Source organism: Lissotriton vulgaris, chromosome 12 (genome assembly GCF_964263255.1).
Source record: "Lissotriton vulgaris chromosome 12, aLisVul1.2, whole genome shotgun sequence".
Classification (NCBI taxonomy): Eukaryota; Metazoa; Chordata; class Amphibia; order Caudata; family Salamandridae; genus Lissotriton; species Lissotriton vulgaris.
In genome coordinates, this window is record NC_141700.1 from 631,066,424 (window position 1) to 631,089,132 (window position 22,709).

General features: G+C 48.5%; 1 protein-coding gene across 1 annotated transcript in view; it reads left to right on the forward strand.

Moving 5' to 3' along the window:
• Window positions 1–22,709, forward strand: part of FANCA (FA complementation group A) — an 850,506-nt gene that overhangs the window by 438,114 nt on the left and 389,683 nt on the right. The gene's annotated exons all lie outside the window — the stretch shown is intronic.

Genomic DNA, 22,709 nt, shown 5'->3' on the forward strand with positions numbered 1-22,709 from the left:
GAACCCTGGAAGAAGAGGTAAGGGGAGGAGAGCCTTTCCTGAGACTCCTGGTCCGCCTGAGGTTGTAGACCAAGGGCTGGTGAACCAGTGGCAGTCTAGTCCTGTCTTGCAGACAGGGAGAGTGGAGAATGGACACTATGTGCCAGGGGTTACTACCCCCCGCTCTGCGAATTGGCAAGGACCAGTGGCACCTGGGTGGCCCAGGGCCTGGTCCTGGCCACGGACAACTGAGGAGTACCAGTGGGGTAGCCCAGTTGGTCCTTACAGTAGCTTTAGAAGGAACCCTAGGGGTTCACCGTGGCATAGAACAGGAGAGTGTCCCAGCAGTGGCGGGCCTGCGTCCGTGTTCTATCGCCCCAAGCAGGGAAGTCCATCACGGTGGTGATTGTTCTCCCCTGCGTTTTGGCTGGAAGGGGGTTGTGTTGGACTTGGCCCGCAGGGCAGGTTCACCCCTAGACTTTTTGCCTTATTTGTGACCCTGTGTCAGTGATTTTTGGGTCTCTGCGCACTTTCCCCTGAGTCCCAGAGTGAAAGTGCGTGCGTGTAGTATAGCTGGCCTGCCCTCCCATAGGAATGCATGGGGAATGTGTGTGTCCCTAGTAGTTCCTGATGCGTGGGGAGTACAGGCTCGAGTTTGGTATGTGTCAACTCGTGAGAGTGAATGCTGCGAGATGGTGTCTGCTGCATGTGTGTGTCTAGTTGGGAAGTGCTACTTCTGGACATTGAGATATGTGTGCAGTGAGGGTGCTGGAGCGTGATTGGCTGGAGCTGGCTGGCATGCCAGGCTCCAGGAAGTCTGGATGGGTCTGCCCGGTGGTGAGTGGGAGATTAGCATGAGTGATGTGTGGGAGGAGTGTACCTGTGTCCTGGATGGGCTGGGTTTTCCCCACACAATGCTGGCTCCGCCCCCCTGTGGTGTGTCTAATGACCCTAGCCTCCCCAGTGAAAGGAATGGGTGGTTGGGCCATCAAGAGTGCTCCAGAACCAGCTGCGACTGGTTTTCCCCTCACCCTGCACCCTGAAACAAAGGATTTGTTGGTATAAGAAGGGGCTGTGTCCCCACTGAAAATGTTCTGCTTTTGGATCCTGCCAGAGGGGGCTTTTGCTGCTGCTGGGGCCAGGAGGACCGCCACTTGGGGAGTCTCCCTGCCTGGAGACCCAGTGTGCTGGCTCTGGCCCAGCCTTGCCCCCCTGCCTGCCTCCAGCCCCTGCTGGAGCCTTGTCCTGTCCTCCAGTGCTGGGGAGCACTGAGGATTCTTTGCCTGCAGCCTGAGAGCGCTGCTCTCTGCCCTTCAGCGCTGGGAGTGCTGAAATCGCCTGCCTAGCGCTTGAAAGCGCGGGATTTTGCCTCTAGCGCTGTGAGCGCTGTATTTGGTCCTGGAGGCGCTTGGGAGCGCCTGCCCTTCGTTACTAGCGCTGCTAGCGCTGGGTGTGCACAGCCGGTGCCCACCCGGCATCTGACTGCCCCGTGTGGCGAGTTGGCGGCGCGGGTGCCACCCCGCTCATTGCCGCGTTTATTGTGCCCAGGTCCGTTTTGTTGTTGATCCACGAGGGAGCCCACTCCTCGGATCATAGGAGCCCGCCTGCCTGCCTAAGAAGCGAGCCGCCGCGCTGCCCGCGGCGACCCGGAAGTGGTTGGGGGTCCGCCCAATCCTAGCGCGGCCCAGGAGAGGCCGACCGGAAGTCCCGCCTCTATAGCCGAGCCGGGAGGAGAGAAGCTGCCGGCCGGATCCCCGAGGCTCCCCGAGTGGAGAGGAGAGCCCCGGGACCAGCGGGAGAGACCCGCCTCCGCTGGAGATCAGCCGGTGAGTGTGGCCGTTCTGGAGGGAGGGGCGCCGGGACACATTGTCGGTGTCTGCCCCCCCCCCCCCCCCCTGTCCCCCTCGGCAGCGCGACCTCGCGCCCTCGTGTTTAGAGCCTGAGAGAGGCTCTGGGGGCATTTCCTGTTGACGAGCCTTGCGAGGCTCGATTGCCGGCACCCTTGCTCGACGAGCCGAAGAGAGGCTCCAGCCTGCATTTGCTACGAGCCCAGAGAGGCTCTGAGGGGCCATTTCGTTCGTGAGCCTGCGAGGCTCTTGCAGGGCATTTGTCTTTGCTCCGGGTCCCCAGAGCGAGGGACCCCACAGCCCAGCGAGGCTGCACCTTTTGTTGCTGGAGCCCTGAGAGGCTCAGCAGCACCCTTCGTGGTTTAAGAGCCTGAGAGAGGTTCGCCAGTGCCACAGTGGTGGTTCTTTGAGCCCAGAGAGGCTCCAACGTTGCCCTAACTTTCCCTGCTCCAGTTGCCCAGCACTTTGTGGGCAACTGCCACGTTTAGGCCCTGACATTGGGACACCGGGACAGTCACAGGTGGTGACTTGTGAGTTTGGCGCAATGGTATTTTCTCTGCACCTCTGAATGTATTGTTTATGCGTCATGTGCCTTTACACCTCTGAATGAATGTCATGCATTGCATCATGTGTTTTGCTTTTACACCCCTCCAGGTATTGTGACATGTAGGTGGTTGTTTTCTCCCTAGTACAGGTGGTACTAGTGAGGTCCTGTTACCAGTGATTACTGGTTGTATGCTCTACTTTTATATTTTGTGCTACAGTAATTGCTTCTAAAAGTGCTGATACCCTTGACAGTGGTCCAAGTGGCCCTGTCCTGTACAAATATCCCTTGTAAATTCCGCCCGTGCCTGTTGGCACAGTGTAACAAGATGTGTGTTTTATCTGATGTATATTTATTATAATACAAAGGCTATTTTTACATAACCTTGTGTGGAGTGTTTCTTTGTGGTGGGCCTTGGGTGTTGTTGCTGGGGTGCGTGCGCAAATACTTAACTTACATCGCCTCCAAGTTTAGCCTTGACTGCTCGCGCCACGTTACCTAGAGGGCGAGTGGGGGTTGCCTTGGTGTGTGACTCCCTTGCCCTGACACTTAGAAATGGCGATCCCTGACTGACCTCGACGCGAGTCTTGGCCGGCCAGGGTCCCGGTTCTAACAGATGCCATTTTGAAATTCCCAGCATGTCCTACAGGAGTGTTTGGATGGGGCGAAGAGGTGATGGGCCACCACAGGATAGGACAGAGGTGCCTCAATTCTAGAACCTTCCGCCACCACTTAAAAGGTCTTGCCCAAGGTGAAAAACTCTCTTGGTTGTGGTTTTCTGCTGGACACTGGACTGGAGGTGGCAGACATGGACAACTGAAAAGAGGAACCCCCTGGTGCCATCTTTAATAAGGATTCTGACTACAGTTGAACCTGAGACCAGTGGGGCTTTTCCCACGACCAGGAAGCTGGTCCCCTTACGCCCCCTAAGGACTAGATGGGGAAAGAACTGGACGTCTGTGCCAAGGAGTAGAGAAGCACAAGAGGAGAAAGAGCAGGAAGGCTGGTGCAGGGAGCCAGTGGAACCAGATCCCTGCAAAGTTTGCCACTTTGGAGTTTAGGAGGCATGAGTAAAGTGTTCCAGATGCCTAGGCTCGCACCAGGAGAAAATGAGCCCAAAAGTGAGTTAAGTGGTCCAACGGGCCTGAGAAATCAGCAGAAGGATTTGACCTTTTGACCTCCCAGTGCTATCACGGAGCACGGGGAGCTCTGCAGCACGGCTGCTAAAACCCCTTGGGGTGCGCCATGGCCCTGCCGCAAGGAGTACTTTTAGATTATAAGGCCTGCAAGGATGCATGTGTGGGGCCCCTCCACAGAGCTCAAGAGGTCTGGGGACCCCAAACACAGGCCGGTTCATGTACTTGTGGGCCTGAGTTAATGGCAGCTAGCTATGTGGTCTGCACTCATAGAGCCAAAGAGAGCCTCATCACTCTAGGCGTGATGTGGCATGACAGCGGTGCTTGGCCGGCAGAAGCGGTCAGCGCTGCTGGCGGGGCAGCTTGCACGCCTTGCACCTGCTGCTCTCCTGATGTTTTTTTCGGTTCACCTCCACCGGACTCCCGGCTCCGCACAGTGCCCTGCTTTGCCCAGGTGGATGTAATGTTCCCTGCGAGTAGCTTGGACACCTCCTCTACAGCGCCAAGTACAGCAGATGCGGCACTGGCTTTGCCCTGCCCTTATCACTGCTGCTGCTCGGTGCTTGCTGTGTTGCTGATTATTTTTTCCAGAGGTGTTTTGGGAACTCGAGGTAAGCCTTGTTGTTGCCTTCCTCTTGCCGTCTGAGTGTTGTCCTCCGGGAGCATAATGCAACGATAATGGTTGTGGTATTGGTGTCCCTTTCATTACTAGAATTTTGTTTTTGACTCAGTCTATATAGTGTGCGCCTTGTAAGCTTGGGGTTCCTGACCTTTGAATACCCCCATTAGACGTAGAGTGCCATTGCTTCCTTCATGATCACCTGGGCATGCTGGTCATGGTGCTCAAACTGAGTGCTGAGCAGAGCTGAGCAGTAGAGACGTGGCCAGTCAAGTTTAAGCTTTGCTTAGGCCTGCAAGCCACCGAGTCTATAGCTCTGTAAGCCCTGTATGCCTACTGGACAACAGAGCCAAGTAAGTCTTTGTAAGTAGCTTAATCTTTCACCTCCTCTCCTCTCTTCCTAGATTTCCCTGTGATTGGCACACCATTGCATAGACTTATTTAGCGGCTCACCTTGCGGCTCGTCCTGCGGACCCCTGAGCAGAAAGGGTGACTCTGGTGATATTCCCTGCTCTCCTGTACATTTTTCGCTTGAAGAGCTCGGGGTCGTACATGGGACGCCCAAAAAGAAATGTATCTTCATGGACACTGCTTGTGGGAGGGACCTGATAATAGACTGCGCAGTGGCCACAACAAAGCTGAACTTTGTAAATGTCCGCCAAGGAATATACCCTGGCAGGAGAGCCACACAAACAACTGTACCTGCTCTTGCGGCTCTACACTGGCTACCGGTCAGAAAGAGAGTCATGTATAAAGCACTCTTAATATGCCACAGGATTATATGGCATAAAGCTCCATCCTATCTCCAAGACCTCGTACAGACACATGAGCCAAACAGAGCACTGCGCTCAGTAGGAGCGGGCCTACTGAGGATTCCCCGTGTAAAAAGAGCAAAACTGGGAGGCCGCTCATTCAGACTGGTAGCGGCTAGCAACTGGAATCGACTCCCGGTTGGCCTCAGACTGGAAGAATCAGAGGTCAAGTTCAGAAAACTCTTACAAACCCACCTGTATAATCTTTAAAACACTGCTGGGCGGAGGAGCTTACCACAACCACTGTACGTATCTTATCTCCATAGCGCGGGGACACGCCGAGATGGCGTCACCAGGCGCTTTATAAACTTTTTATTATTATTATTAAGACACATCTCGACTCAGGGAAGGCTTTTCAAATTGAAACCCCATTCTAAAAAAGAATTCCTGTCTACCATCAAACAAATCTTACCAACATCTTTCTTGACAACCACTTAAAGCTCTCCGAAGGATCAAATATAGGACCCCTACCTAGCCATTGCAACAGGGGCTCAAACACCAGGGAATCCTAACCCCGCACTGAATAGAGTAATGGCAGATAGCCTGGGTAGGAGAGAAAGACTAAAAAAGAGCATTCATTTGAGTTGGGAAAGAGAGAACTCTCCTTACAGAAATGTATTAAACCTAGGTGACCCAATCATGACACAGGTGTGAGCCACAGTAACAAACGGCACACAATCTGGCCCAGACCCGCAAAGGTTTTGTGGAACTCAGAACCTTTTAATGATTACATCCCAAGGAAGGATAAAAGGAAGAGACAGTGTGCTGAGTTGCGAGTATTAATAACTAAACTCCTTAGTGAATTCACTGACCTGAGGAAGGAACCTAAGGAGCTAAAACAAACTGAGCAGATGGAAAGGAGTAAATTCTGTATATACACACATAATGGGATGTATGGTGCCTGGACATATTCTCTATCAATAGACATTTGAGGCAAACATACCACTCCCCGTTCAGCCTAACCAGTCTTTTCCTCAGGAGGCAGGTAAAATTGACATTAAAGGAATCTCCATACAAGATAATCTAGTGATAGAAGACGGAGTTGTACCTTGTGATGCACATGATTGAGGGTCTCTGGAAATATTGGATAAATCAGGCTAACTTCTAAGGGATGATGTTGGGGAAACAGATTGGCCTGTGTACCTCATACTCAACCAACCAAGTCTTCTCCTGCCTGAATATCAGGTGGTGTCAAAGCTGATAAAATACCCCAGGAATTTGCCATCTGTAACTTACTCGCAGTGACCGAAAAAGAAGAAAGAGAGGCACTGAGAAACAAAAGACTTAAAAATGGCTGTCTGAAAAGCTTGAGAACAATACGGTTAAGTGGAATGATTTACAAATTGTTAAGCACCACCAATCTAGCACTGCAAGTAATTCTAGTAGCATCCCGATAGGTAGGTACTGGTAGAGATAATTTAATTGCATACATGACCAAATTGGCATCACTTGCGCATCCATCCTCAGCCATCAGAATAGTGCTAAGGCCACTTGAATTTCTGGGCAAACAGACACTTGTTTCAGCTAAATCAGTCCCCTCCAACCATTGTATTCCCATCCCAAACAAAATCCAATCTGAAAGAGACACGTTAGTGCTAGATTCCTTACCTTAGAATATCCCCAGGCGTCAGACTAGATCTGGGAAGTTTTTCGTCAGCAGTACCCCTGCGCATCGGAAGGTGGTGTTGTGCGGCTCCACATCCGTTGCTGGCGTCGTATGCGTCGAGATTACGTCATGGAGACTACTTAGGCGCCACCCATGGATGCTGACGTCAGTTCTTTCTTTTTCCGCGCTAGCAAGCGCAGATCAGGTACCCTAGTCACTTTTTGACGAACTTTTTTTTGGCTTTTGTCTCTACTTCTTTTGAGTCTTTGACTCCTGGCGCCATGTAGGGATGCCTGGGTTTAAATCCTGCGGGCCTGTCACCGTAGGATGCCGGTGGCTGACCCCCATGGTGTCTGTCTTGACTGTCTGGCCATGGCTCCGAAGGCTTTGTGGGAGCGGTCCCGAAAGCTGCTGGAGGCCCAGCAGTTGTCTCCACGCCCTTCGAGGTCCAGGGGTCGCTCGAGGGACCGACCACGGAGCCATTACCATTGTTCCTCGGGGTTGAAGTCTTCACACTCTGAATCGGGTAAGATATGTTATAAGAAAAAGTCGAAGAAACGTTTGCGCTCTCCGACGCCCCCCCGTCGGTCTCCGGACGCGGACGAGGGGGCCAAGGGTACTTCCCCCGCGGCTCCATTGCAGCCTGTAAGTCCTGCTGCCTACCCACCTTATCCAGGGTCCGTCGGCGACTCCGGCCCAGGTGCAAGACTTTCTTGCTGCCATGGACTACCTTTTCAGGCCTCAGGCTCCCGCCGGCATGCCTTCGGGCCAGCGGTCCTAGCTGAGGGCCCTTCCTTGCCGCCGGCTCTGCTACCGCTGCCATTAGCAGCTCTGGCCCCACCGCCGCAAGGTCCTCCAACGGCAGCTCCGGCCCTGGCGCCGCAGGGTCTTCCGCCGCCGTCCCCGGTGCCTCCTGTGGCTCTGTTCCCGGCGCCGCAATGGGTCCCATTCAACCTATCTCCACCCTTGCCCGGGTTTCCAGACAATTTTTCTCCGGGTTGGGACCCTAATTCCCGGCGTCGTTGAACCATTTGTATTCCCCTGTCACTCCCCCGCCGCAGCAGCCTGTGCCACGGGCGGTGGAGAAGTGGGACGGGTCTGAGGACCCTCTTGCATGGCAGTGCGAGTCTGAACAGGAGTGGGCGGAGGACTTGGAGGATGCAGGTGGCCTTGACCTCTCCTCTGAGCCTGGTTTTCTGTCTTCTTCTGCTGTCACTGTGGTGCTCCGTAGAGCAGCTGATGCCCTTGACCTTGATCTGCCTACTGTCACTCTCAAAACCAACCTCATCACTGAAGTTCTTTAACGGGCGGCAAGCTCTATCAAGCCTCTGCTTCCGTCCAATGAGGTGTTAACGGATGTTTTGATTGGCACCTGGTCTAGACGAGCCACTGGAGTTCCAGTGGATAAGAACGTGGCCAGGCGTCATTGCCCGGCACCGGGTGACCCTGTATTTTTAACGATCCACCCAACTCCGGAGAGCCTGGTCATCCAAACTTCCCCTTCCCAAAGTGCTTTCCCTACCGCCCGCCTGATAAGAAGAAATTGTTTTCCTCTGCCAGCTTGGGGCTGCGGTCGGTGAACACCGCATGCCTCTTGGGCCGCTACTCTCACGCTGTGTGGGACACGGTGGCGCAGACGATGCCCCAGTGTCCGGAGGAGGTTCGGGCAGTACTTTCCTAAACTGGGGGCCAGCGTGCGGGTCAGTCCACCTCCGCCCCCGCAGCATCCATCTCAAAGCTTTCCTAGTCCGAGCTTTGGGGTGCACCCCACGCCAGTGGAAATCAGGATTCAACATCACCTCCCCCACTGGCGTTCTGTCACCTCGGACAGGTGGGTGCTGCAAATCATCCGAAGGTGCTACTCCCTCTCCTTTGAGTCAGCCCCCCAGCCATGCCTCCTCAGTTCCACCGCATGTCGGGGGATCACTTTGCGCTTCTCCCACAGGAAGTCAAGGGCCTCTTGGCCAAGGGGGCCATCGAGCGCGTTTCTGAGCCAGAAGTAGTACGTGGTTGTTATTCCCACTACTTTCTGGTCCCCAAAAAGGAGAAAGGGGGCCTGCGCCCCATCTCGGACCTCAGGAATGTCAATCGCTTCCTCCAGAAGGAGAAGTTTGAGATGTTGACTCTAGCTCAGGTCTTGGCTGCCCTCGATCCTGGATACTGGATGGTAGCGTTGGACTCTCAGGACGCATATTTTCATATCCTCGTCCTGCCGGCCCAACAGCGTTACCTGCGGTTCACTGTAGGCCAAGAGCATTTTCAGTTTGCTGTGCTCCCCTTCAGCCTTACCAGTGCCCTTCGGGTGTTCACGAAAGTGATGGCGGTGGTCGCAGCTCTTCTGCGCAGATCAGGGGTTTCAATCTTCCCCTATCTCGACGACTGGCTGTTGAAGGCGGGCTCGCCCCAGACAGTTGTTTCCCACCTCCAGACTACATCCGACCTCCTGCATTTGCTGGGGTTCTCCATCAACGTCCCAAAGTCACCCCTGAGTCCCTCTCAGAAGCTCCCATTCAACGGAGCGGTTCTGGATTCAACGCGGTTTCAGGTTTATCCTCCCGAGCAGGGAGTTCGGGATATTCAGGCTATGATTCAAATCTTTCACCCTCGATCTCTGGTTTTGGTCAGGATGACCCACCGGCTCCTAGGCCTGATGGCATCCTGCTAGTGCAACATGCCAGATGGCATATGCAGGCTCTGCAGTGGAACCTGAAGTTCCAGTGGGCACAGCATCAGGGCAACCTATCCGATCATGTCCAGATCTCGGAGGGCACTGCACAACAATTGAAGTGTTGGCTCACAAATCATGATTGGGTCAATGGCAAATCCCTCACATTTCCCCAACCGGAGCATACAGTAGTGACGGATGCGTCCCTCCTGGGATGGGGCGGCCACTTGGGAGAGGCGGACATCAGATGCCTCTGGTCTCCGGCGGAGTCCCGGCTCCATATCAGCCTTTTTGGAGCTTCGGGCTATCCAACTTGCTCTGAAAGCATTCCTTCCCTCTGTCCGGGGAAGTGTAGTGCATGTGTTCACGGACAACACCACCACCATGTGGTGTTGCAACAAACAGGGCGGGTGGGGTTGTGGACCCTATGTCAGGAGGCTCTGCGCCTCTGGACACGGCTAGATCATCAAGGCATTACCTTGGTGGTTCAACACCTGGCAGGTTCTCTGAACGCCAGGGCAGACGAGCTCAGCCGCCAGTGCATGATGGATCACGAATGGCATCTGAACTCGGACGTCCTGCAAGATCTCTTTCTGCAATGGAGAGAGCCTTGGTTAGATCTATTCGCTACCAAAGAGAACGCGGAATGTCATCAGTTCTGCGCATTGGAATTTCCAAGGCTGCACTCGCTCGGCGACGCTTTTCGTCGCGAGTGGAGATGCGGTCTGTTGTACGCCTTTCCGCCTATACCACTTCTGCCCAGAGTGCTGAAGAAGATTCAGCGCGACCGGGCCCAAGTTATCCTTGTGGCTCCGGATTGGGTACGAAGATACTGGTATCCCGAGCTACTCAGCATGGCGATCGATCCCCCGATTCGACTGCCTCTTCGGGATGATCTGTCGCAGCAGCAGGGGATGGTCCTCCACCCGAACCTGTTCAGCCTCCACCTGAATGCGTGGAGATTGAGCGGCGACAGTTGACAGCTTTCGATCCTCCTCCCGAAGTCTGTGATGTCAATCTGGCAGCCAGGAGTCTCTCCACTAAAACGATATATGCATACAGGTGGAACAAATTTATGGCATGGTGCACAGCAAAGGCTGTGGGTCCCCGTTCTGCCCCTCTTTCCGAGGTCCTTCTGCTCCTTCTCTCTTTATCCCAGCAGGGCTCTGCTCTGGGCACTATCAAAGTTTATCTTTCGGCCATCTCCGCCTTTCTACGGCTTCCAGATCAGCCTTCTCTCTTTAAGTCCCTGGTTGTTAATCGCTTCCTCAAAGGCATTACACACTAATTTCCTCCCGTGCCTTTCATAATGCCTCAGTTGGACTTAAATCTTGTCTTGACCTTTCTGATGTGCCCCTTCATAACTGTCCATTAAGTCTTCTCATTCTCAAGACAGCTTTCCTGGTAGCTATGACCTCTGCCAGGAGAGTGATTGGGCTCCAAGCTCTTTCTTCTAAACCTGCTTTCCTTTCTCTTCATCCGGACAAGGTGGTGTGATGAACCTGTCCTTCTTTCCTGCCAAAGGTTGTCACGCCCTTCCACTTCGGGCAGACCATCACTTTGCCCACTTTCTTTATGCCTCCGCATCTTTCAAAAGAGGAAGAGAGGTTCCATCGTCTGGACCCAAAACGTGCGCCCTCGTTCTATCTGAAGCGCACGCAACAGTTCCGGGTGGATGACCAGCTCTTTGTTGGCTACGTGGGCACCAAAAAAGGTCGGGCTGTGCACAAACAGACCGTCTCTCGGTGGGTCGTTCTGTGCATCAAAGCATGTTACTCATGCCTAAGAAGGAGCCTCCTGTGGGGCTGCATGCCCATTCTACCAGGGCAACGGCATCCACTACTGCCTTGGGACGCGGCGCTCCCTTGCAGAACATTTGTCAGGGAGCAACGTGGGCCTCGCTGCCCACGTTTACCAAGCATTACTGCCTTGACAGTCCAGACCGGAGAGATGGCTTCTTTGGCCGTTCTGTTCTCCATTACTTTCTGGTGTACTCTTGTTCGCAGACCCACCACCGGGGTTGGTATTGCTGGGGCATCTATTCTAAGGTAAGGAATCTATCACTAACGTGTCTCTTTCAGATGCACAAGTTGCAATTTGTGTAACAATACATCTGTAAGAGACATTAGTTAGTGATAGATTCCTTACCACCCCAACCATCCTCCCCATTCAGCGAACTGATTTCTAGGGTTAAGGTCAGCCCTTTCAGGGCCCTAGTTTCATGGCACCAGTGGTCAATTTCTTGCATGGCTCTGCGTTCCTGGCGCGGAAAGTCGTGTACAGAACTGACGTCCGCGCGCATGGGTGGCGCCTAAGTGGTCTCCGTGAAGTCATTTCGGCGCATACAACGCCGGCGATGGACGCGGAGCAGCACAACGCCACCTTCTGACGCGCAGGGGTACTGCTGACTAAAAACTTTCTGGATCCAGTCTGACGCCTGGGGATATTCTAAAGTAAGGAATCTATCACTAACTAATGTCTCTTACAGATATATGGTTACGCAAGTAGTAACTTGTTCATTAGGCAACAACAAGGACACAATTAAAAAGTACATCCACCTCTGAATAAGGAGAGCCCCAACAGATCAAACCTTTCAGAAAACATGTATAACAACAATAGTGACCGAGAAGGCAGCACAAGACAGTGACATTTCTGCGGAAAAATCTTTACTTGGCCTGCACCAGAGATGGTCTAGCTAAAAACATAGATATGCACTGATTATCCCAGAGCCACAGTATACACATCCAAAAGTGTCACAACCAGCTCCCAAATAGTTCAATTATCTCCTAGAATATTGCAGAAATTTCCTGGAAATTGGGAGACCGTAACCTTCTAAACTATCTAATGTCTCATTATGTGAATATACTTCAAGAAATCTTGGCCTCCAACAGCATAGTACATTCGTGGATATGCCAGCCACACAAAGCAGGCAAAAGTGTTGGAGAAAAACAAAAAATATCAGTGACCTGCGCTCATGTAGAATAGATATATGTTTTAATCAAAGCCTGGGACAATTCCCATAAGGACCTACAAAATGTTGATATTCAACTCCTAGACAATTCAATCCTGAGAGTAATAAATATCTACACCCAACAGAAGAAGACATTAGGTTTTAACGGCCTCCTGAAGGGCATTAAGGAGGCATTCGGTTTCCCCTGCGAGCTGAAAGCTGTACCACTAGTCTGAGGTGATTTGAAATGCAACATGGGAGAATGACGATGAGGCAACAGCTGAACTGAAATCAGCATGCAGTATCCTGTCAATTCAACATGGTTTCCAAAAAACAAATGACAAAGGGAAACGTTTGGCCTGCTTCTGCTCGGCCGAAAGCCTCATCTCAGCTCGCAACTTCTATGAAAATGAAGACCCACCACATCTATTATACCTACCTACAATGCTCGCAGAGCACAATCTGGAATTGATTATAACAAAATCACTGATTGGCATAGGTTTGAAAACGTGAAATTGAAATGAAGACTAGAAAGTGACCAAAACCCACAGTCAATAGAGGTAATTAACCAGGCGGGTGCCGAGCCAAGAGAAATACAGAATTCAAACCACAACTGGGAGTTTGGGGAATAGGTCAGAATAAAGTGGACCACCAACCTTGAATCCAAAATTAATGATTAGAAACAGGATCCTTTAACAGGGGACCTTCAGATCCTGCTAGTGAATGGAGCAAATGGGGAAAACTCATTATCCCTCTAGGATCTTTTACTGAAATCATTTACCCCAATCGTTTCAAGATATTGCACCTTCAAAAATCCTACACTTTCAAAAAAATTGTGGAAAACAGGGATGGTTTGACGAAGAATGTAAGACCATGAAATTGGAATTACAAAGCATGCTTCAAAGTGAATCCTCCAGACATGTTTTAAGGGCGACCAGACTTAGATATCAGTTGCTAATTACGAAAAAGAAGGCAGATTTTGCAAAAAGACAGTGGTTGGAGCTTGAAAGATTTGTTGTAGCAAATTACACAAAGGCCTTTTGGAGGATGATAGGGGACGGCCTTGGAGTGTGGTGAAACTATCTGGAAGCTAATATCAATGAAGCAGCATGGGTGACACATTTCAGCACAGCTACGACTGACTTGGGTCAGGAATTATTCTCCCTTAGTGCCTTCAACAGAGTCCGCTGTAGTTTGCCAAGTACCATCCAGCTGGAAATGTTTACACATGAAAAGCCTTCATAGAGGGAAGACCCGGGCCCAAATATAATTCCTTTGGCGATCTAACTGACATAGAATGGTGGATGGATATACTTGCAGAAGTCTTCTGGGTAATTGTTGTGCTGTCCCTATTCCTGACTAAACAACATTATTGTTCCCCTACACGAGAAAGGCCAAAAAGATGACACAGAATCCTACAGACCAATAGGTTTAATTTACATAGACTGTAAACCTTTTTCCAATTTGATGCTGATGGCCTTGGACGAGTGGGTCAGTAATGAGAGTATCCTTTTACCAATACAAGGTGGCTTTAGGAAAGGGGTCAGTGACTGACCAGATGTTTACTTTCCTGCATTCGATTTATAAAACCAGCACAGAGATGAAAATGCCCCTGTATGTGGCATTTTTAGACTTTTCATCTGACTTAAATCTGGTTTCAAATATTTGCCTCTGGGAAAAATTAAGTGGCTTTTGTCACTAATTACAATGTTATATTCTGGCACATATACTCTGGTGAGACTTAGTCAAAAGGGGCAAGTTAAAAGGAAATTATATGCCAATGGAGGGTCAAGCAGAGCCACTTTTGTTCTTTCTCTACATTATTGATATCTACAAAGAAGTCATGAAAGCGGCAGCAGATGTTCCATCAATAAACAGCTTTAAGATTCCAGCTCTCCTCTATGCTGATGACTCTATTCTCATCTCAAAAACTCCTAAAGCTCTGCAGGCCAGCTCCTAGCGAGGGAAACCCATCTTAAGACAAATGATTTGGTACTTAACACCAGTAAATCCACGATAATGATTTTCAGCAGCAATCGTACAAAGAAGTTCTCATTCTCTATAAAATGTAAATGTAATGCTTATATAGCGCACAAATCACCCCCAAAGGGGTCTCAAGGTGCTGTACACATACCGCTGTGAAACCGTTCCTGAACTTTCCCTGTGAAGTGCTCACTCCTGGGCACCCCCAAGGTGAAGCCAGGCATCCTAGCGCTCTTGGGGCCATTGTGTAGATTAAGCAAGCTAATTTCCCAGAGTTGCAGAGTGGGACCCATGATTAGAATAGGCACTGAGGCGAGAATTATCAGGTCCGGGGAAATTGTGCCCAAGACCCGCCGAGGCAGGAATTGAACCCTGGTCCGGGCCAGACCACTGCATCAGGGTCTGCCACTCTAACCATTGAGCCACACTTCTCCACAATTCTCTATAAACCATGAGAAATTGGAGGCAATGGTGGCTTTCAGATGTCTAGTTGGAATAATTAGCAATCAACCCGGAGGCTAAAGGCAAATCAAATACCTTTGTGATGAAGAAGAGGACTTTGGTTTGCATCCATTATGGCAAGACTAGGTCCAATGCAATAGCTATGGTTCTACTCAAAGAACAACCTGGAAAAAAGGCGGACCAAATATTATTTTTGTTAGGCGACCTTGCAGGATATGTGACATGGGCAACAGGCCTATATCGGAGACTTAACTGGGACATTTGTGCAAACCTTCAGATCGCTTAACAAGAGCATTTTCAGTGTTAATGCTTGCTATCCCGTTTTTATTTTGCGAGTCGCCTCGGCTGTGAGCTCAGTGCTGTTGTTGTACGTCTTTGATCTTCTCTGGTCATATATATTTGGTATACAGCATTTTAGCTTGTTTTTTTAAACTCTTTTTTACGTTTTTATGTTTTGTTTTTAATTGTATGTGTGAAAAGCATCTAGTTCTTTAATGGGGGCCAAAATCACATTGATAAAATGAAATTCAAATTCTGTGGCTTAAAGGTTGTCATGAAAGACACAGAGACATGGCGTATTGCAAAATGCTTTATTTAAGCAATGCCTTATGTTGAAAGGGTTGTCAATGCTGTCAGTAATTTCTATCCTAAGAGGCTGCAACGTTTTATTATTTATGATATTAATGCCTTATTGCATGATTACGCATAAGTGTGGAAAGGGATGTCATGCTTTATTACTGATAATGCAGGGATGTCATGCCTTATTACTGATAATGCGGGCACATGATTGCAATGCTAGTCTATTCTTAATAAGTGCAGAGGGATTAGGATTACTGAAGTCAGTGATTGAATAAGGTATTACCATAGCATGTGATTCCAATCTTGAAATGGGACAAAATTGACCAAAGGTAAACTGACACCATCATATAGGGTTATGTGCTGTATTGCACACAAAGGGGGTGTATTGTGAATTTTGTGGTCAGATATATTGTTGCCCAAGGTATTTTCATCACCCTATGTTTGTGTGTAAATTATTTCATAGTATTAAGTTGTTGTGTGTAATAAATGTACTTTTACTTTTCGAAAGAAAAAGCACAGGCTGGATAATTATTTATGGAGTGTTATTACTGGGTGCCAGCGAATGTTGATTACTAGCCCACACCACCTCCCTTGAATAGGCTTTGTACTGCTCTGCTTCGCAACTCTGAGAGAGTCAAGCGCTATAATGAGGTTGTTTGGTTCTCCTTGGAGGGGAATATGGACCCATTACTTGTGCAGGCCACACAACTAGGAGCACGTTACCTCACAAATATCATAAATGGGTGCCCTTACTCTCTGTTTGGCAATAAGCCTAGGGCAAAACTCTTTTCTACAGAAGAAGAGGCACAGGTAACATTAGCAGTAGTACTGAAAACTTCACTAGAACAACAATACATGTCCAGGTATTCAACTAAAAAAATATATACATTTTAATAAAGCCTTAGCTTTAGAAATAAATATTTTCAAAAGTGATGCTTTAAAATAATCTGATCCCTATCATAAACATATCCTTCCTACGTTGTTTCAGGCATGGCATTTATTGATGATGTGTGTAGGTAATATGTAGTAGCGGAGATAGTTTTGATGAAAAGTTTAAAAGTATGTCTGAATATGTGACTGGGACCTACAATTAGGATATTGCTCGCTAAGACGGAACTTGGATGGATTTGTAGATTTGGTGCCCTCTGTAAATAATCCTCTTGAACACCTCAAGAGCTGCATTACTTTGGTATTTCCCATAACAATCCTCAGATGGAATAGGATTCTGTTTTGTGCTTCAAGCATCTGTTAATCATGAAAGCATTCCTGGTTCCCATATTCACAAATATAATGGTTCTTGTTTTCTAAAGCCCCTTTCAAATGCACATCTTCACATTAAATAGAACCGACCAGTGATTTTTATAATTTAAAGCTGCTAGGCACCACATCTTTTCTAAGGCTATATACTTTCTCAAGTTGTAACCCGCTAAAACCTCTTTTGTTGAAATTGTTCCACTTAGAAGCAATTTAGAGGCATAAACAGCCGCGGTGCGTCCATTGGGGCGTAGGGGCTTAGCCCCACTAAGCCTGGTGGACGCACATGCTGTCACTGACAACAACGAACAAGCTCAAATAAATATAAAGCGCTTCAATCGGGGGTTCCGAGACAAACCCCCAATGGAATAGGGAGTGCGCGGGGGTGGGGCTGGCTGGTCTGCTGCATTTAAACACTGTATCATATTCATATGTCAGTTTCTGCGAGTCGAGTGACTGCGCATGAGGAATTCAGAGCAGAAACTTGTCCGAGCATGCGCGTCAGCGTCAATAGACGCTGAGACAGACCGAAGGGGCCAGGGGGTGCGGCTTTAGCCGGGCCCCGTCGTTTGGAAGGCGCCAGGGCGGGTAGTCTCTGTGCCCACCTAGCCAATCCTGGCGCTTATGCAGCGCCAGGATTGGCTGGTCAACCACGCCAAGGACAGGCAATCCATTATTGGATGCCGCGAGTGGGTGGTGGTGGCACACTGGCTCAGGCCGCTCAGCACTAATATCAATGCTGGCCAATCACTGTGACTTCAGCATGTGAAGCCATTCAGTGATTGGCCATTCGGGGACGTGCGCATTTCTAGTGGCCTCAGTCTGAGAGAGAGAATCCATCGTCGAGTCGCCGTCGCCGACTGAAGAATCCGATCGTCGATTCTTCGACGAATATATTAAGTAAGTAATATGACCCCACACAGTTATGAAAGTTATGTATGAGGAGCTGCGTGGAGTGTTGGACGGCCGAAGAAGAGGAGAGCAGAGTGTGTTATGACGAGGCGGATGAGAGATGAGGCAATGATGAAGGTATAATAAGGCCCTGTCGCCCCTCAAGCCTTGTCATGGGACAAACCTGCAAGTAATGCATGAAGGAGGAGGGGTGCAGGGAAGGGAGGGCAATGAGAGAGAGGGCGACGGCACCCCTCTTCCCCCCCAGCTCTTCCCGCGAGCGAGAGCACGCGCAGCTCGCACCGTGAAACCTGCCATAAACCCATAAGGGGCAGCGGAAGTGAGGGGGAGGCAGGGCAGAAGGGAAGGCTGGTGTGGGAGTGGGAGGCAGCGAAGGCCTACTCTCCCCTGAGAGGATGCAGGCTGGCAGATATGCCACAGAGCATGTGCGGTGCATGTGAGGGGACGTTTAGATTCAGTCCTGGTGACACCTCAGGGTAATCTTTTAACCCGCACATGACGACTCGCTGGTCGTAGGGCGCACTGGTTTTGGTCGGGAGTCAAGCTTCACTCAGTGGCGTGAGACTCACACCCGATAAACACGGTAATTGAGACTCGGAGGTGCCTGCTGCGGGTGTGTAATGTAAAACCACCCTGCAGTGGGGGAGGGGCCCACTGGAACGCTATTACAGGTTAGAGGGTGCGGGGGCTGGCAGGTGCTTTAGACAGATATTGCTTTCATTGTGAGAGGCCAGTGCAGTTACCTGTTGTGCACAGAGTGCATGCCAGTGAGGAGGACACCTAACATACAAAAAATTGCCCCCTTCTCAGTGAACTTTTGATTGAGGACCAAATAAACAATTTCATTAAATCTGGTCCGGTATATTTATTTATATCTTTTAGTCATTTTATTTATACAAAAAAAAATTTAAATGGCAGAAAGAGAATACACAATACAAAAAATTACTGACAATGTTACTCAAGCAACAATTAACACGAAACACTTTCCAAAAATATCCAAAAGAAAAACATCACAATTACATCCAACAAACAATACACATTGCAGTGCAACAATTTTGCAATATATTAAACCGTTTTACAGTCAAAATTATTTACATGAAGAGAGCCAATTCATTACAAGAACAAGAAAGCATGTATCAATTTTATTCTAAAACACACTAGATGTAGTAGTTAGCTCTTGCTAGATTTGCCGACGCGTTTCAAGTTCGGGCCATAAATGTCCAAACCATCATCAGGGCTCTGTTATTTTTCTGGTAGGATGTAGAAAAACAAAGTTTTAATACAACCAGTTTGCCTCTTTTCTGAGATACCACCGTTTGGATAAGAAATGAATGTACCTGTATGTTCCTATGAAGTTGACCTTTAGTGACTTCTATTCGTGGAAACAATCAATTTTTCAGATCTCAACTGGGAACACTTGTACACAAAAACAATCTAGGGAATGAACAAAAGATTGTCCATATTTACAATACGTAATCGTAGGGCATTACCAAAACTTCTTGTTAAAATGAAGGAATTCATACCTTTAATCTGAGCGATCTTGCAATGCAAAGGGGGGGGGGGGGGGGCGGAGGATTATCTTATTCTTGTCTTTAGTCCTGTTTAAACAACACATAACCTGCTTATAGCAACCCGGTATGCTTGGATGGAAAATAGGGTGCTTATATGTATAATTTTCTTCTCGTACCTGTAATGTACACCACCATAAAGATACTTCGTCTTCTCAATAATAGATGCCGCGTCTACCTGTTTAAGCAATACACGTGTGAGTGCATAATTATTTAGGAGTTTTAACAAAACGCAGTGCATCTAACGGAACCAGAATACGAAAGCTCTTATACCTGTATTCTTGCAAAGCGAGGCGCCGCCTCTCGCCCCCAGTCTACCGCCCCAGCCGGGGCTGTAGATATATCAGAATCGCTTTCCTTTTGGTATTCGCGTCTTCCGATTTTGACAACAAGTACGTCGTTCTCTAAAAAGAGGAACGCATTGTAAATCACCTCGCGGTTGTCGGGGTTAAGTTATAAACAAACGCGGCCTGCGCAGCCGTTTGTGTGGCATTACCTGTATCAACGGGTTGCTTCTACTGCATACACTCAGCGCTTCTCAATCGCTTACTGCTCGTTTGTGGGAACCGCAGCCATTTTACTAAAGTTAAAAGGGGCCGCTATTGAGAATAATGCATTCTGGGATTTAGAGTCTATTAGGATTTAAAGGTATATGTGGATGACATTTCGTTGTTGGTCAATCAGCCCCCGCGTTTAGAATGGGGGATGCAGGAATGTTTCATTAAAAAAAAACCAATAAGACAATTAGATATTTAATTCGCACAATCAGGAGAATAGTGTTACATAGTTGCTGGCGGCAAACTGCCGTCTTGACAGTGACAACCCTACAGTATGGCGCGAAGTCTCGTATTCTTGACAATTCTGACATGTTATTCAAGCCAGCCATTATACAATTAAATTTCAAAATAAGATATGCTTCCTTCTCAAGTAGCAGCTTATCAATGTCAGCTTGGCTCTGTATGTGACTCATTGTATGAAGAACAGACCACCTAAAGTCATTCTCATTATAGGACATTTCAATGAAATGTTCAACCATCGGGGCTGTAAGTATTTTCTTTTTAATCCGCGACCTGTGTTTTCCAATTCGGAGATTAACCTGCTGATTTGTTTTGCCTATATAGATCTTGGAACACGGGCAGATGATAACGTAAATTACGTTTTTGGTTTTACAGTTCGAGAAACCAAGGTGTTTCCACTTCACTCCTTGGTGTTGGAACTCAGTACCTTCAATAGTGCTGCCACATGAAACACAATTTCCGCACCTATGGTGCCCTTCTATTGGTTTCATATCCCATAACGCAAGAAGATCATGTTTCGGTTGGGACTTCGGGAGGTCTGCTCTCACAATTTGTTGTCCCAAACTCTGATTCTTTTTGTATGCGAAAATGGGGCGCGGGAAAGGGCATTCAAGGTCTTCTAACAGGTGCCAGTTTTTAAGAACCGCTTGTCTAAGCTTATGCGTGTCAGGGCCAAAAGTGGTGACACATACTATTCGGTCCAATTCCTTCTTCTCCTTGATTTGTAATAAGGTTTCCCGAGGGGTAAATCTCGCCCTTTTGTAATAATTCTTCAAAAGCTTCCGTGGGTATCCTCTATGGAGCATTTCATTGCAGAATGCCTGGGCATGATGGTCATAGTCCCCTATCTCGGAGCAATTTCTCCGGATACGTAACATTTGCCCCTACGGCAAATTAGCCTTCAGACTTCTGGGGCGGTAGCTTTTGTGATGGAGAATGGTGTTCTTATCAGTCGGTTTCTTATATAAGGATGTTTTTAATTTACCATCCTCGCAGGTAACCTCAACGTCCAAGAATGTCATTCTCCTAGTGCTTGTCTCTATAGAGAATTTGATATCACTATGTCTATTGTTGATCCAGTCATGGAACGCCAAGAGTTCGGTCTGGCTCCCCTGCCACAGGAGCCAGACGTCATCTATGTACCACCACCATTGTATGATATTGTTCCTGTATGGATTGTTATTCTCTACAAACAGGGTCTCATACTGTGCCATATAGAGCACTGTCATTTCTGGGGCATAAGGACACCCCATGGCAGTGCCCTTGATTTGCATATAGAACCGATCGTTGAATGTAAAGTAGTTCTTCTGTAATGCTATCGCTGCAAGTTTAAGGATAAATGCAGTAGGCACCCTGTGTGGCTTTTCCCTTTTGTCTAAAAACAACTCAATAACCTCTAATGCTTCTTCCTGAGGAATTTGTGTGTAAAGGGACGTAACGTCCATGGTCACCATTATGCGTTTGGATGGATCGAAGTTAGAGCCTTCCACCTTTGTTAAAAAATCTGTGGTATCTCTGAGATACGATTTGACCTCCGTCAAAAAAGGCTTTAAAAAGAAATCTACGTACTTGGATATTGGCTCCAAGCAGGAGTCACAGCCCGACACAATCGGACGCCCTGGTGGTTCGGCTAGGTTTTTGTGTATTTTGGGGAGCAAATATAAAACCGGTATTCGAGGAAATTTTTTGTTCAAAAATTCAAATTCTTTATTACCCAAAAAACCTTCTTATTTCCCTTGTGTTAACACTTCAGTGATCAATCCTTGGATCTGCTTTGTGGGATCCTCATTTAGAACTCAATACCATGTGGTATTGTTAACCTGTTTAAGTCCCTCTGCGACATATTTGTCGCGGGGCCAGATGACGACCACACCACCCTTATCAGCCTGTTTTATGACAAGGGAGGGGTCTTCTTTCAGGCTTTGTATTGCATGTAATTCACCCTTACTGATGTTTGGTGGCACGTATTTCTTAGTTCTTTCCATTTTGTTAATAGAAGAGAGCATAATTTGCTCAAAAGCTTGTATTTGCTTCGGAATATTTTGATATGGAACAATGAGGAGACGACAGCACAGGCCCGCACACTGCCCTCAGTGCATGTCAGTGAGGAGACAGTGAATGCCACATTGTGCCATCTGTGAGGAGACACAGCAGATTTGCTGTGCCGCTCTCTTAGCATGTCAGGATCAGATTGCTTTGTGCGCTTTATGCGTGTCTATGACGCGCTGCTCACCGTGTTGACAGCTGTCACAGGTTAGAAGAGTAGGTATAGCCCTTGTTGCTTGGGAGCGAAGAACCAGAGACCCCACAGACTGAGCAGCAGTCGGCGGCAGCCTTTAGACGTCTGCATTTAGCCCGTAGGCATGTACATGTGACTACCCCTTTGTGAATATTCACTGTCCTTGCATGGGTTTACCCACCTCTGCCTGGAGTCCTGTCCTGCATGTGCAAATGTCACCAGATCATAAAATGCATCGTCCACATGATTGAATGCTAAAACCACACATACACATGCCACCCTGCCATGCATGGCCACATACCAATGCCTTAGTACTACATACACCCACCCATCCATCCACTCCTGTCCCTACCCCATTTATACATACTCTTGTTTGTGCATACACAAAGTTGCCAACTGTCCCTTTTTGTGGGAAAAGTCCCGGCAAGTTGGAGACTGTCCCAGGTAGTAATGTAGCAAAAACTGTTCCCATGTGCACTTACCAACCTCTTGTACATGTGAGTGTATGTATGTGTGTGTGTGTGTGTGTGTGTGTGTGTGTGTGTGTGTGTATAATATATGTTTATTTATTGTAACAAACTTTATTGGCATTTTACGAACCTTTGATACAGTGAGAAGTAATGCAGTGTGAACTCGGCTCATGTTTTTACAAGGCAGTTGATTCGTCCTCGGTGAAATAAGACGAAAGCATCTTGTCTGGTTTGTAATCTAGGAGGTAGGTCCTGTGGAGCACAATGGACTGAAAAAAATGGAGGGG